Source organism: Canis lupus, chromosome X, assembly GCF_003254725.2.
Source record: "Canis lupus dingo isolate Sandy chromosome X, ASM325472v2, whole genome shotgun sequence".
Taxonomy (NCBI): Eukaryota; Metazoa; Chordata; class Mammalia; order Carnivora; family Canidae; genus Canis; species Canis lupus.
Genome location: NC_064281.1, coordinates 2456643 through 2470896, shown reverse-complemented (window position 1 = coordinate 2470896; position 14254 = coordinate 2456643). Strand labels below are relative to the sequence as shown.

At 40.8% G+C, this 14254-nt stretch overlaps 2 long non-coding RNA genes across 3 annotated transcripts in view; one reads left to right on the top strand and one right to left on the bottom strand.

Annotated features, from left to right (window-relative positions):
• LOC112652268 (uncharacterized) overlaps positions 1-14254 on the top strand; it is a 155458-nt gene that overhangs the window by 64784 nt on the left and 76420 nt on the right. The window lies entirely within an intron of this gene.
• Positions 3143-13190, bottom strand: LOC112652259 (uncharacterized). Of its 2 annotated transcripts, none has more exons than XR_003131318.3 (3): positions 13023-13190; positions 12490-12847; positions 3143-3363 (listed from the first exon to the last, which is right to left on the bottom strand). It is a non-coding gene; the product is annotated as an uncharacterized LOC112652259 (long non-coding RNA). The 2 variants fall into 2 exon arrangements; XR_007409407.1 differs by having other exon boundaries at positions 13028-13190.

Sequence of the window (14254 nt, the reverse complement as noted above, 5' to 3'; positions counted from 1 at the left end):
TAGGTAGAGGGAGAAGCAGGCCCCATGCACCGGGAGCCCGACGTGGGATTCGATCCCGGGTCTCCAGGATCGCGCCCTGGGCCAAAGGCAGGCGCCAAACCGCTGCACCACCCAGGGATCCCACACAATAGCTTGTTCTTACTCTTTCTACTCTTGTCTCAATGGCTCTTGATGATCTTTCTTTCTGTCTTGGTCTCTCTTTCCCTCTCTCTCTCTGTGCTGTACAACTAAAACTAATACCACGTCATACAGCAACTATATATCAATGTTGAAATAATAAAGAAGGCTAAAAAAAGAGTAAGAAGACGACAAGAACAAAAACGCACCCGTTACCCTAAAATATATTTTTTTCCAGTATTCTGATTTCAACCTGTCATTTTATGCTTTCTGTTGCATGAATTGTTTAATTAGCAAACTTAGTTACTGAGGTTTTGCGTATTCTCTCTTTTGGTTTTGTTAATGTTGAGAAGGAAAGAAGAAAGGTGAGAAGACAAGATGGAGGGACATGCAGCGGAAAGGAAGAAAGAAGGCTTGTCCTGGTTCTGTACTGAGTTTTTGGGTGTTTTTTGTAAAGATTTTATTTATTTATTTGACAGAGAGAGTACAAGAAGGGGAATGGCAGGCAGAGGGAGAGGGAGAAGCGGGCTCCCCATGAGCAGGGAGCCTGACATAGGACTGGATTCCAGGACCGTGGGATCATGACCTGAGACGAAGGCAGACACAACCCACTGAGCCATCCAGGGGCCCCTGTACTGATTTTCTGTTACCACCTTGCCCTCCCCTGTCAGAGCTAACCTGTATAGCTCACCCCACAGTGAACAAGAGAGGTAAGCTTAAATTGCAGTTTTGCTCATACACCTTTTTAAAGATTGCAAAAAATATTATGAGCAACCATACATTTCTAGTTGAGTGATGCATGCAACGCAGAGCTAGGTCATACCAGCTAGCATGTACCGGGGAGCCTGACTCCCTTGGAACAGCATGCGACTTTTTATCTCAGAGTCATGAGTTGGAGCCCGACTTTGGATATGGAGATTACTTTAAAGAAGAAAACAACAGTATAGCAAGTACTTCCATTTGCTCAGATCTTGTAAGATGTGATAGGCTTCTTTTGGAATTTTCAGCCTCATTCTTGACCTCCTGGGAGGGTAGATGGGCTGGGCTGGAGGTTGAATTACCAATGATTTAATTACTCATGTCTATATTATGTAACATCCATTAAAAGCCCTAAATGGGGCAGCCCCGGTGGCCCAGTGGTTTAGTTGCCTTCAGCCCAGGGTGAGATCCTGGAGACTTGGGATCTAGTCCCACGTCACACTCCCCGCATGGAGCCTGCTTCTCCCTCTGCCTGTGTCTCTGCCTCTCTCTCTCTCTGTATGTCTTTCATTAATAAATAAATAAAATCTTTTTTAAAAAGCCCTAAATGGTGGAGTTCAGAGAGCTCCTGAGTTGGTGAACCCAGCCACGTGCCAAGAGGATGGTGTATCCCAATTCCACAAATAAGACAAGGTGCTATTTTAAGGACCCTTGGAGATCTTTTCCTATGAACCTCCTCATCTGGCTGTTCATTTATATTTCATAATAAACCAGTAATTGTAAAAAAAAATGTGATATGCTTCTTCCTAATGTCATTTTTTTAATTAAATGCACTTCCAAATTTTTTTTTACAATTATTGGATTTAGAATGGAGGATGTCTACATTGCTTTCTAGGTACTTACTGGCAGTAGAGGTAAAAACTAAGAATTTTTGTTTATTTACTTTGTATTCAGCAACTTTACTAAATCACTTTATACCATCTCATAGTTTTTGTTTTTTTTTTTTAGATTTTATTTATTTATTCATGAGAGACACAGAGAGAGAGGCAGAGACATAGGCAGAAGGAGAAGCAGGCTCCTTGTGGGGAGCCCGATGTAGGACTCCATCCCAGGATCACGAGCTGAGTCAAAGGCAGATGCTCAACTGCTGAGCCACCCAGGAGTCCCCTTCTCAAAGGTTTTTAATTGATTTTCTCAGGTACGCAGTCATACTATCAACTAAAGAGCTCTCATTTCATCTTTCCTTGTCCAGTCATTGTAATGCATTTACATTTACTCCTCTCACTGCATTTTCAAGAATCTTCAAAAAATTATTGCATAATAATGCCAATGGAAGGCACTCTCCTACCTGCTTTTTACTCTCATATTGGTATTGGTTTTAGAAGTGTGCTTCTGTTATTTGAATTTTGTTTGTTTTTGCTTATTTTATGCATTGTTTTATTATTTCCTTCTTGTATTGGCTGCATAATTATTTTCAAATACATTTTCCATGTCTTTTGGTAGAATCGTTTGGCTTTCTCTCTCCACTGGATTAATGGATTGTATTAGCAGGTTTGCAAAAGTAGACCCTTATATTCTTCATAGTAACCCCATTTAGGAAACATCGTGTTTTTATGTACTAATTGAGTCGAGTGACATCTCTAGTCTCCAGGTGCACCTGGGCAACATCGCTGTGTTCCCAGGTGTCATCACACTTTTCCCGGCTTAGCCTTGGGGGGGTGGGGGTGAGGAATCTACCTGTGTCTATTTCCCTCTTGGCTTCTCAGCTATGAGGGAGCTCTAGCATACTAATTCAGAGCTGAGGAGAAACTGTCTCTGAGGGTCCCCCTGTTGCCTGAATGTCCTGGATGCCAGACGTGTCGGTTGCCCAAACTTTGCCTAGGACACACAAGGGAAGTGAGACTAAAGATGCATCTAAGTCCTCAATGCCCCAGCTGCTCCACATTTTGTAGGCCCCAACAATTATTTGGAAAGGTCTCTTTGACAGCCATGTTGTTTAGGGAATTCCCCCACTTTGAGAGTTTTAATAGTGCCTGATGTCCTGGCATCCACAGCCCATTGAGTCTAGCTTAAGCAGAGACCAAATTGTGACATTGTGGTGTTACAGATGCAAGGCTACTACTAACAGATGAATGTAAGAAGTATATTGTTGTCTCGTGGTTCTACAAAAGTATCCTGAAAACCTTGACTAATTTGATGTAGAAACCATGCAAAAATGCACTTACCTATAATGCCACATGATCATTTGAAAAATGTACTTTTAAAATAAATGCTAGAAAAAAAATAAAATAAATAAATGCTAGAAAACTACAAATTTACTCTAGCAATGTAAGTTATTTTTATTATACCTGCTTCATAAAGAATTGCTTATCTTCTTGTATTTATTAAATATGCGTTAGAATAACTTTGCTTTTGAGACGCCTGGGTGGTTCAGTAGGTCCAAGGTCTGCCCTCACCTCAGGTCATGATCTCAGGGTTCTGAAATCGAGTCCATGTTCAGCAGTTCTCCTCCCTCTTCTGAACCTCCTGGTTGTACTCTGTCTCTCCCTGTCAAATGAATGAATGAAAAAAAATCTTACAAAAAAAAAAAGAATTACTTTCTAGGAATATATTTTATTTTATTTTTTTTTTTAATTTATTTTTTATTGGTGTTCAATTTACTAACATACAGAATAACACCCAGTGCCCGTCACCCATTCACTCCCACCCCCCGCCCTCCTCCCCTTCTACCACCCCTAGTTCGTTTCCCAGAGTTAGCAGTCTTTACGTTCTGTCTCCCTTTCTGATATTTCCCACACATTTCTTCTCTAGGAATATATTTTAATTTGGAGGAGAAAACTGTGCCTACTTGTGATTAACTTTTATTCTGTATACTTGAAAATCTATGCTTCTTGATTTTTATTTTTCTGCTCTTAAAACAAATAATAAAAGCCACCGTGCATTTACATTTTAACAAAACCACCAAGCTCACGTATTTTAGATGGAAACAATAATCCAGGATTTAGTTTGCCTCCCAATTAAATTCCACCCAGTGTTAATAGTGGTCCAAATTGAATTTTATTATGCTGCCTTCTTGCTTAAGATAGTTAATCAGCAATGAAGTTGCAAGATTTTGTTTTTATTTTGAAGGTTTTTTTTCACATTATCCACTAATGAAGACATTGTAGAGAGCTATGTATAGTAGTTTCTTCTACAACATTAAATAAAAACTCAATCAGACACTGTTTCCCACAATGTTTATACCACTTTTAAATGTTAACAAAGAAAGCTAGATTATCAACATGTTTCTACTCTGAAGAAATGTTTTTTTCTTTGTATTCCCTGTTGCTGCTGTGAACCCTAAACGCCTGTGTCGACCGTGTTTTTAAAGTTAACCGATACTTTAATTTCCAGACTACTGAGTCCTGCTGAAGTGTTAAATCAGGGGAATCATCACACACACATAAGATAGTTGGTGCAAACACAGATATATGGTCTGTGTCTATTATTTAGGAAATAACTAAAAGAAACAGTTTGAGGAGGAAGTACAGAAAGACGGGAGGATGGGAAACAAAGCAAATGCGAAAGCGGGTTCATCTGAGATAGGAAAAGAAAATCTGAAATCGAGATGATTTGTTATAGTAGTTGCAGGTGATGATAAACAATGCTATTAATGAGTTAGTGAGTTCTTCAGAACCTGGAATTTTATTTCCACGAGAAGCATAAACTCTAAACAAAAGTGTCCCATGTTGTAGACATTTAAAAATACCTAAACGTAAGAAGTTAAGTAGAATACGTGTAGCACAGAGCATCAGAGTATTTATAAGACAACACAATGTGCCATTAGCTTTTATTTCTTCTTCAGTGGTATCAGAAAATGACAAGAAAACTCCATTATTTAGGACATTAAGTTTAATCTCTGACAAGATACACCAAAGGTCACATTCTTTTCTTCATATATATATTTTTTTGATTTGGGGATAAGCATAGAGTCCTAGGCATTCGCAAAAACAATATGGAGAAGTCCCGTGTGCCCTTCACCTGGTTTCCACATTGGTTACGTCGGATGTAACTATAGCACGCTATCAAAACCCCGAAGCTGGCATTAATACAGCAGGTGTTTCTCGTTCGGTGCCATTTTGTCCACACAAGTGGATGGAGAAGCCAAACACCATCAAGGTACAGAACTCTTCCACCACCATACAGCCTCCTGTTTACAGTGACACCATCCCCACCTCCTCCCTGCCATCTCTCATCCCTTCCTATCACAAATGTCTTCCCCTTCTCTCTAGTTTTGTCACTTTGAGAATATTTTGTAGGAGGAGTGATCAACGAGATGACCTCTTGAGCTTGACTTGTTCTTAACACAATGACTTTGACATCATTCAAGTTCTTGAATATATCCATAGTTGGGTAATATCACCAGCTTTTTTTTTTTTTAAATGATTTTCTTTGTGGTTATCTCAGCCAGATTTGTTAAATTTTATTTATTTATTCATGAGAGACACAGAGACACAAGCAGAAGGAGAAGCATGGTCTCCCTGCAGGGAACCGATGTGGGACTCAATCCCAGAAACCCCAGGATCGCGACCTGAGCCAAAGGCAGACCCTCAACCACGGAGCCACCCAGGTGCCCCTTTCACCAGATTTTGAAGTTATCCATTGGATATATTGTTTTGTACACAAAAAAAGTGCTTTATATTTTTTCCCATAGACCATGGTTTGTTTTCCCCAAAAAATAAAGCAGCGGCCTAGATGCATTCACAATTAAAAATATACCCAAATAAAAGCAACTTGCACAATGAGGGGTTGATGTATTTTGCGTAAGGAGGAAGAGGCAAGAAGAGTCTTCTAGGCTCTGTTAACTGAGCAGCCCGACCATCCAGGGATATTGGTCATTTACTTGGCGATGCTCTTGCCTTTCTGGTTTTCGTTCTATGGTCCTCAAAGTGGCTGCGGTGGCTCTGAGCATCAGACATCCCTCCATGCCATGTTCAAAACCAGGAAACAGCAGAGGCTCTTCTGGCTCATCTCCATGCGACACTGACGTTCCTAGGACATACCCCCCAGGCCTCAATAACCACAATGACTGGGTCCTCCTTTGAAACCTCAATTCTGCTTCTTCTGCTCCTGATAGTACCACTCAACCTTTCTTGAAAGTTTGCATTGACTTTGGATCTTTTCTCATGTCTTAATTTCACTGTTTTCCCTTGTAAAAAATTTTTTTAGCGAGCATCATTTTGAAAGCACACAGATAGATTTTTATCTTTACTGTCTTACCTGTCAGTGTATCTTTGACAGGAAAATTTATCTTCTGCGTATTTATTGGGATAGCTGAGGTTGAATACTTGTTTTTTTTTTTTTTTTTTCATCTTTTACTTTATGTGTCTAGTTTTTACGTTTGGCTCTTGTTACTTCTTTATTTGTATTTTTTCGTATGGTCCAATTATATTCACACCTCACTCCCCACTCACCTTCCCCCTTTAATTTAGCAATTGGACTAATAATGGGTTTAAAAAAAATAATTAATATATGAAGCACATTAAGGTAGAACATAACAGTGATTTCCAATTGAAAAGAAGTCCTGTTCCTGTGGTTGAGGCACCAGGGCTTTTCCTAAAAATCAATCACTTGGAAAACATCCTTGGCCATCTATTCACATATTATATCACATTCTTCACAATACATTTCCATTTTGTCCTTGGGATGCCTATACGCATATTACATCTTTTTATATCAACAAACACAAATTACCCTCATTTTTCTTTAAGGTCTGCATATTACTCTATGAAATTGGTGTGGTATAATGTATTAAACCTAATCATGCAGAAATTAAACTTACTATATAACCTTTGGGTCCTTCAAACCATGCTGCAGTGTTTGTCTTTACACTAACATTTTGGGGCACATTTAGAGTGAATTCTGACCATTGAAGTCACAGGGAGCATCCTCTAAGGGGTTGAATCAATCAGTGCCGTCCTCTAAAAAATGTAGGAAGAGTTTTATTTCTTTGACTTCTCCACATTTTTGGCCAGCACATTATAAAACTTTTCTATCTTCATCAAACATTGAGAATCTCCCACGTGTGATTAATATTTACATGTCTCATGTGTGGGGTGGAGTATTTTCATGATGAAAAGCCATCTTGGGGGTATTCTTTTAAATATAGTTAGTGGTTTACATTTCAGCTCAGACAGTTATCTGTAAACTCTATGGCTCTATTAGCTGATGATAAAAAATATCTACTGTGAACGTTTTATAAGATGTTTTGATTGGGCCGGCCATTTCACATTGGTTTTCCTTTTTTTTTTTTCAATTTAAACAATTTATTTATTTATTTGATTCGGAGAGAGGGAGCGAGAGCCAGGGGAGGAGCATAGGGAGAGGAACAAGCCGACTCTGTGCTTAGCACAGGGTCAGACCCAGGGCTCAATCCCAAGACCCCGAGATCCTGACCTGAGCCAAAATCAAGAGTCAGATTCTAAACGAATTGAGCCACCCAGGTGTCCCCATTTCGTATTGCTTCTTAAATATCCACATCCATACTCTCTTACATACCCTTAAAAGATATTCTTCTAGGGGCACCTGGGTGGCTTAGTCCGTTAAGCATATGACTCTTGGTTTAGGCTCAGGTCATGTTCTTCTAGTCCTCTTTTGAGGCTCCACGGTGGATGTGGGGTCTGCTTCACATTCTCTCTCCCTCTCTCGTCCTGCTCACTCTCTCTCAAATAATCAAATAAAATCTGTTTAAAAAATGATTCTCCTAAACCTCACTTTCTCTTTATATCTGTCGATGTGGGGGATCAAGGATTCTTTCGGGATATAGATTCTGCTCATACGACATGTGCCGTATGTGGTATCCCATCACTCGTTTCCTTACCTCACTGTGTGTTACGATCTCAGACAGACCTTGCTGACCTCAGTACCCACGTGAGGAAAACGAATCTTGAGGAGACACTGCCTGCTGGGAATAGTGACCTGAGCTCGTGGATCTGCCGGGGGAGTGTTTCCAAGGACGGGAGGAGAAACCTTCCTGGGACCATTTGCAGACTAGACCTCATTGCCTTTAGGCTTGTGCTGACAGATATGAAAAGTCCTATCCCTAAGATGACTCCCCTTCCAATCCTTTGTGGCACATGCTAAAATGTCCTGTGTGTCTCTGAAATTTGACCTTTACTACGTCTGTTATTTGGTCAAACTGCATATAATCCATTTTATATGTTGCTGAATTGAATGTGCAAGATTTTTTTTTTGAATGTGCAAGATTTTACTGAGCATTTTTGTGCATGTGTTCTTAAGGGATATTGCTTATTGTGTTCTTGCGGCGTCCTGGCCGTGTTTGTGGCAGCACCGTAGTGTCCTCATGGGCTAAATCGGGAAGACTTTCCTGTTCTCGTTATGGAAACATTCATGATGTTCTTGTATCAATTCTTCTAAAATATTTGCCGGAACTCAACAAGGGAAGCCATCAGGACTGGACTTTTCTATGTGGGAAGTTTGTGTATGTGTGTTTAATCACTAACAGAATCTTATAATTATTATGCAGTAATTTGAGTCATCCTTTTTTTCTTTTTCTGGTCGGCTTTACTAAAATTTGACAATTTTGCTCATCTTCACCTTTGATCTTCATTGACTTCTCTGTGTGGTTTTTCAGTAATGTATTTATCCATTCACACTTCAATACTTATAATTTCCTTCTTTCTGATTGGATTTAATTTCCTTCTCTTAATTTAGATCTGAAGGGAGATGATGATGTTACTATTTTGAGATTGTCTTATTGTTTTGAAAGATTTAATTTATTTATTTGAGAAGGAGCATGAGCTGGGAGGAAGGGCAGGAGAAGATGCAGACTCCTTCCTGAGCAGGGAGCTCCTTTGGGACTCGATCCCGGGACCTCAAGAATACGACCTGGGTTGTAGTCAGATGCTTAACTGACTAAGCCTCCCAGGAGCCCTGAGATTGTCTTATTTTTGAGTATAGATTTTTACATTGATAAATGGCCTGTGAGGCACTGGTCTAGCCCCATCCCATACATTTTTGGAATGCGGGTTTCATGTTCATTGACCTCAGATTCTTTTCCATTTCCCTTTTGACTTATTCTTTCATCCCTGGGTTACTCATGAGCATACGTTTGATCTCCGTCTGCCTATAAGACTCCCACACCCCAGTGCTGTGGATTTCCAGTTCGCTTCCACTGTGGTCAGAGACACACATTTTGCCCAATTTCTATCCCTTCACATTGACTCGTTGTATGGCTTCCTAATGTCTAACCAAGAATGTGCTCCACACGTGCTGGGGAACAATGCCTCTGACAAGTAATGTGCAGAAAGAGGCTTCCTCACTGAACAAGCTAATGGTCCAGTCACTCTACAAAAAAAGTGCCCTGCAAATGGAGGATTTCTGGGCAGCATGCAGGCAGGAGGTTGTGTTCACCTTCAGCTCTGAAGCTCTGGTGCTTGCAGAGCTGCTGGGTCGCCTGGCTCTCGAATGCAGCTGTTTGAGGGGAAGGCCACGGGTCAGCGTACATTACCAGTCTTCCCACTCTTCCCAAAACTCACCCCAATTTTTCTTGAACACACCCTCCGCTGATTGCTGCAAGAAGCATTTGGTTAATCGAATTTTGAGTCTTTTAATTTTGACAAGTAGGAGACCTCAGCGCTCTTCTGGATGAGCAGACTTTTACTCCGTGTTTCACAGTTTCATTCTTGTTTTTGTTCTTTTACTTTCTGCCCTTACCTCGGTTTACATCCATCCCTCTGTCATCTGTGAGTACAGCCGGTTGTGCTTTTTTGTCTTGCTTCCTCAGACTCGTATTTGTAGTGTGAGTTTTTAGCATTAACCAATAGGATACACGTTTCAACTTAAGGCTTATCTTTCCGTCTGCGTCTCCGTTCGGGGCATACCACAAAGCGTTCACAAAGGCACATGTTAATTGTCACTAAATCCAAACTATTTTCTAATGGTCTGTGTTTATCTCTTTTGTCCCACACATGTGTTAATTGTGTTTCCCTTGATTTACAGACACTTGGGACTTTTCCAGTTGTCCTTTTGCTCTGGAACTTCTGCTAATTGCACCGTGATGAACGTGCATGTCCCTGGTGTTTTCAGTGTGTGCAACGTGGTGACATCTGTTTTATGTTGCAGCATTTGGTCAATTGGTCAGCATTGTGCGCTTGAAGAGAGTGTGCAAGGTGTGGCTGCCAGTTACATCACACCGTATATGCGAGTCATGTGTCGTGGGCTTGCATAGAATCTTTACCATTTAAAAAAAAAGATTTAATGTATTTATTCATGAAAGACACACAGAGAGAGGGAGAGACACAGGCAGAGGGAGAAGCAGGCTCCCTACAGAGAGCCTGATGGGGGACTAGGTCCCGGGATCCTGGATCATGCCCTGACCCTGAGCCACCCAGGTGCTCCAAATCTTTACCATTTGTAATCATTTCCTTCCTGTTCTATCAGCAGCTTCAGTAGATATGTTAAAATAGTAACATAACATAATGATGTAGAAAATAGTCTACATCAAGAGCATGTCCGTTTGTCCTTTACAGTATGTGAAATTTTGATTTAAATATTTGGACGCTCCTCTTTTGTAATTTCTACACCCAATGTGGAGCTGGAAGCTACAACTCTGAGATGAAGAGTCCCATGCTCCCCTGACCAAGCCAGGGAGGTGCCCCATAAATATTTCAAAGCTCTTTTATTAGTCACCAATGGATGCATAAATTAATGTCTTCTGGTTAAATTATGAAATACCCCCACAGTATCCTTCATCATGATTTCTGCCTTGCGTTTTGTTTTGTTTGAGACTAATATTCCTGCATTCGCTTTGTTTCAGTTAGTGTTCTCATGATAACACCTTTTCTCATAACTACAATTTTAACCTTTACCTATTTTTGTGTTTATGGTTTATGTCATAGACCTAGCATGTATTTGGATTTTAATTCCACTCAATAGGAGTGTTATTTTTCATTGTACTATTTAGAATGCTACTATTTATTATAATTAGGGTCTATTTACATTTTGTGATAGATTAAATATTTTTAAATTAAGGCATTTCTACCTTTTTTGTTGCTCTTACAATGCTTTACTTTTTATCTCTACTTTGGTATTTGCTCTCAAAGACATAAAATGAATGAATGCCTGAAGTCTTGTGAAAATGGGCATCCCAGACAATGTGATGAACCTATGAGGACGCTTTATCATCAATTAGTTTCTCTCATTTTTTTCTGCAGTGTTCATTTACTTCCTTCTAGTGTATTTATTTATTGTGTTAACTTCCTTCTCTCATATGCACACACACACCTCCATGAAGCATTTTTACTACGATGTATGAAGCCCACAGTGCTCACGTCTTAAACTGTCACTAATGAAACTTTCAATCATCTCTGGGCTTCCACCTAGAAACGTTTACCATTTGTTTGAAAAAGCAATTTAGTATTTCCTTTCTTTCTGGTCTGCTGACTAGTTCTTAGTATTTTTTTTTTTTTAAATTGTGGGCTATTTTGCTAACATTGTTAGAGAAAAAGAAGGAAGAGTGGTGGGTCTTGGGCAATTCAGTAAGAGAACAAAATGAAATGTATGAATAGATATATAGATAGGTAGATAATAGATATGATGGATAGATAGATGATAGATCGATGGATGATAGATGATAGATAGATGGATATATGGGTAGATGGATGGTTGATAGATGTGATGGATCGATGGTTGGATGGATAGATGATAGGATGGATAGATAGGTGATAGTTATGATGGATAAGTAGATAGAATGATTAGATAGATAGATGAATACAAAGATAGATGTAGATAGGTGACAGATTATGATACATAGATAGGTGATAAGTAGATAAAAGATAATAGTAGATAGGTGATAGATAATAGATAGATGATAGATAGCTTACCAGAAACAAATAACAAAATCATCCCTACAAAAGAGCAGAAATCTAGGGCAGAAAGGAACACTGGTCATTATGGATCTGAGTAAGAGATACATCAGCAGCCGTTGCGTGAAGATGTCACAGTAGTATCTGAGTCCTCTCTGCTCTAGCAGTGTTTCTCTTGCTGGGACATCTGGGCTGAGGTGGGGGAGCAGAGTGGGGAGCGTCTTCCCTGCTGAAGGGTAGATTTCTCCATGGTGGTTTCCTCTTAAGCAGCACTGACCCTGGGATGCCTGGGTGGCTCATTGGTTGAGCGTCTGCCTTCAGCCCAGGGCATGATCCCAGGTCCAGGGATCAAGTCCCACAGTGGACTCCCTGCGGGAAGCCTGCTTCTCCTTCTGCCTATGTCTCTGCCTCTCTCTCTCTCTGTATTTCTCATGAACAAATAAATAAAATCTTAAAAAAAAAAAGAAACACTGACCCCTCAGCAGCAACCACAGCACACACAGAGGAGGCACCATGTTCACGTGTGGGTTCTTAGTACATGAATTTTGAGTGATTCTTTGCTAATCAGCCTGCCTTGCGTGGAGGCTCTTTCCAGGAGGGAGCAGCAGAGACTGTGGACAGGGGCTTGGGGAGCGTTCTCAAGGGAGGAGAACGTTATTCATGTTCATTCATGCAACATCAGGAACATCACTGAAAAGATTGCCTTAATGTATTTGCAAGCACTTCACACACCGTAGGAAAACAAGTGTTGTATTTGCTTGCACCCAGAATGCAAAAGATTTGCTTATTTTTTTTTTAAATACTTTACCAGTTCTATGGCCTTTTTCAAGCTTCAAACCAAGGCAGTGCACATGTTCATCCACCCATTGGGCTGTATCACTTTGTAGATCCGTACACGGTGAGTGGGTTCCCCCTGCTGCAGGCTCTGCAGGACATTCCCTGAGATCCCATCATCACAATCGCTTGGGTGAAGATTCACATTGACTGAAGAGCGTTGAACTGAAATAAGCAGGGAGAGTCACTGCAGAGACTCAGAAGCCAGAGTCCATAGGCATGACCCGCCATGCCATTCGTTACGGCTTCCTTTTCTCGTCCACTAGGAGGATTAATTAACCTCAAATACATCCTGGTCACTGTGGCACATTTCCCTTCAAAATCCATGCTGTCTAAAAAAAAAAATTAAAGACACATGATTTTGAACTTGTATAATAAGCACAAGAGGCGCATCACTTAATGTTTCCGGGAAATGAATCGAAAACACAGGGCTCTGTCCAATGAAAAGACAAATCCTCACACCCTCTCTGCCCCTGCATGTACCTTCCATCCTGTGGAAGGACTTACCTCACCTTGGGTTCATCTCCTTTTGATGGACTCCCTCAATGACTCTTAACCTCCAGAATATACTACTTTTTACTCGATTTCTCACTGCTCCAGTGGGTCAAACATCAGCCCTAAAAATATTATGTGCGAGTCCTAAGCCCAGAACCTGTGAACCAGACTTTATTTGAAAATAGGATCTTTGCAGATGGAGTCAAGAGAAGATGAGGTCATAGTAGATTGGAACACACCCAGCATCCAATGACTGGTGTCCTTGTAAGAGACAGAAGAGGAGACACAGACACAGAGGAGAAACCATGGGATGATGGAGGCAGAGATGGGAGGGACACAGCCACCAGCCCTGGGACGCCTGGAGCCCCAGATGCTGGAAGAGGCAGGAAGGACCCTGGTGTACATTGCACTCAAATTTTGTGCTGGGTGGGAATCGGGACATCCCCAACAGAACTCGTAAAGTAAAACTCAATACCACTGGAAATAACTACCCTACCAACTCCCTCAGCACCCCACCTCCCCAGACAATCACTGATAATGTGTCTCCCTGTATCTCTCCTTCCCAGGTTCCATCTTTCTCCATATCCAAACCACCTCGAATTATTGTGCATAGCACTATGGCAGCCTTGTTCCCCCTGCACTCTTGGCTCTGGGGTCTCGGAACACTTAAGACACTCTGTGAAACAAAACATCCTTTGAAGCTGCATCTACCATTTCTGGAAATTAAAGTAGCATCATCCTCCTTAGAGATATTACTGGCAACACATGGCGTGGGGAAAGTCTTTCCCTAAATTCTAAATGCTCCAAAACCTATAGCACCAAGTGTTCTATGCCCTTGCCCAACTAATCCATTCAAAGTTCTGGTCAACTACCAAACTTTGGTCACATCTGTTGACTACTGATCATTTTTTTTGAATACATAGAGTACTGTATTTCTTTCACAACACAGGCTCGTGGAAAAATGAGATCCCTACGTCTTCCGTTGTATGCACCTGTGCTTCCTACGTGGCTAAATCATTCCCACCTTTGTGGATTATTGGTTAATTCATTCTGAATTCATTGTGAATTATCTCTCATTTCCCTATGGTTTCCTTAAGTATCTTCAGATGCCTTCCTTTGTCTGCTATGTCAACTCTTCCTGCACCGTCCAGTTCATGTACTACGTCAGGATTGGAGTCTTGGTCATTTACCCTACTGAGAAATCTGCTATCCCTAGAGTCTTAAACAGCAATTGCTCTTTGTAC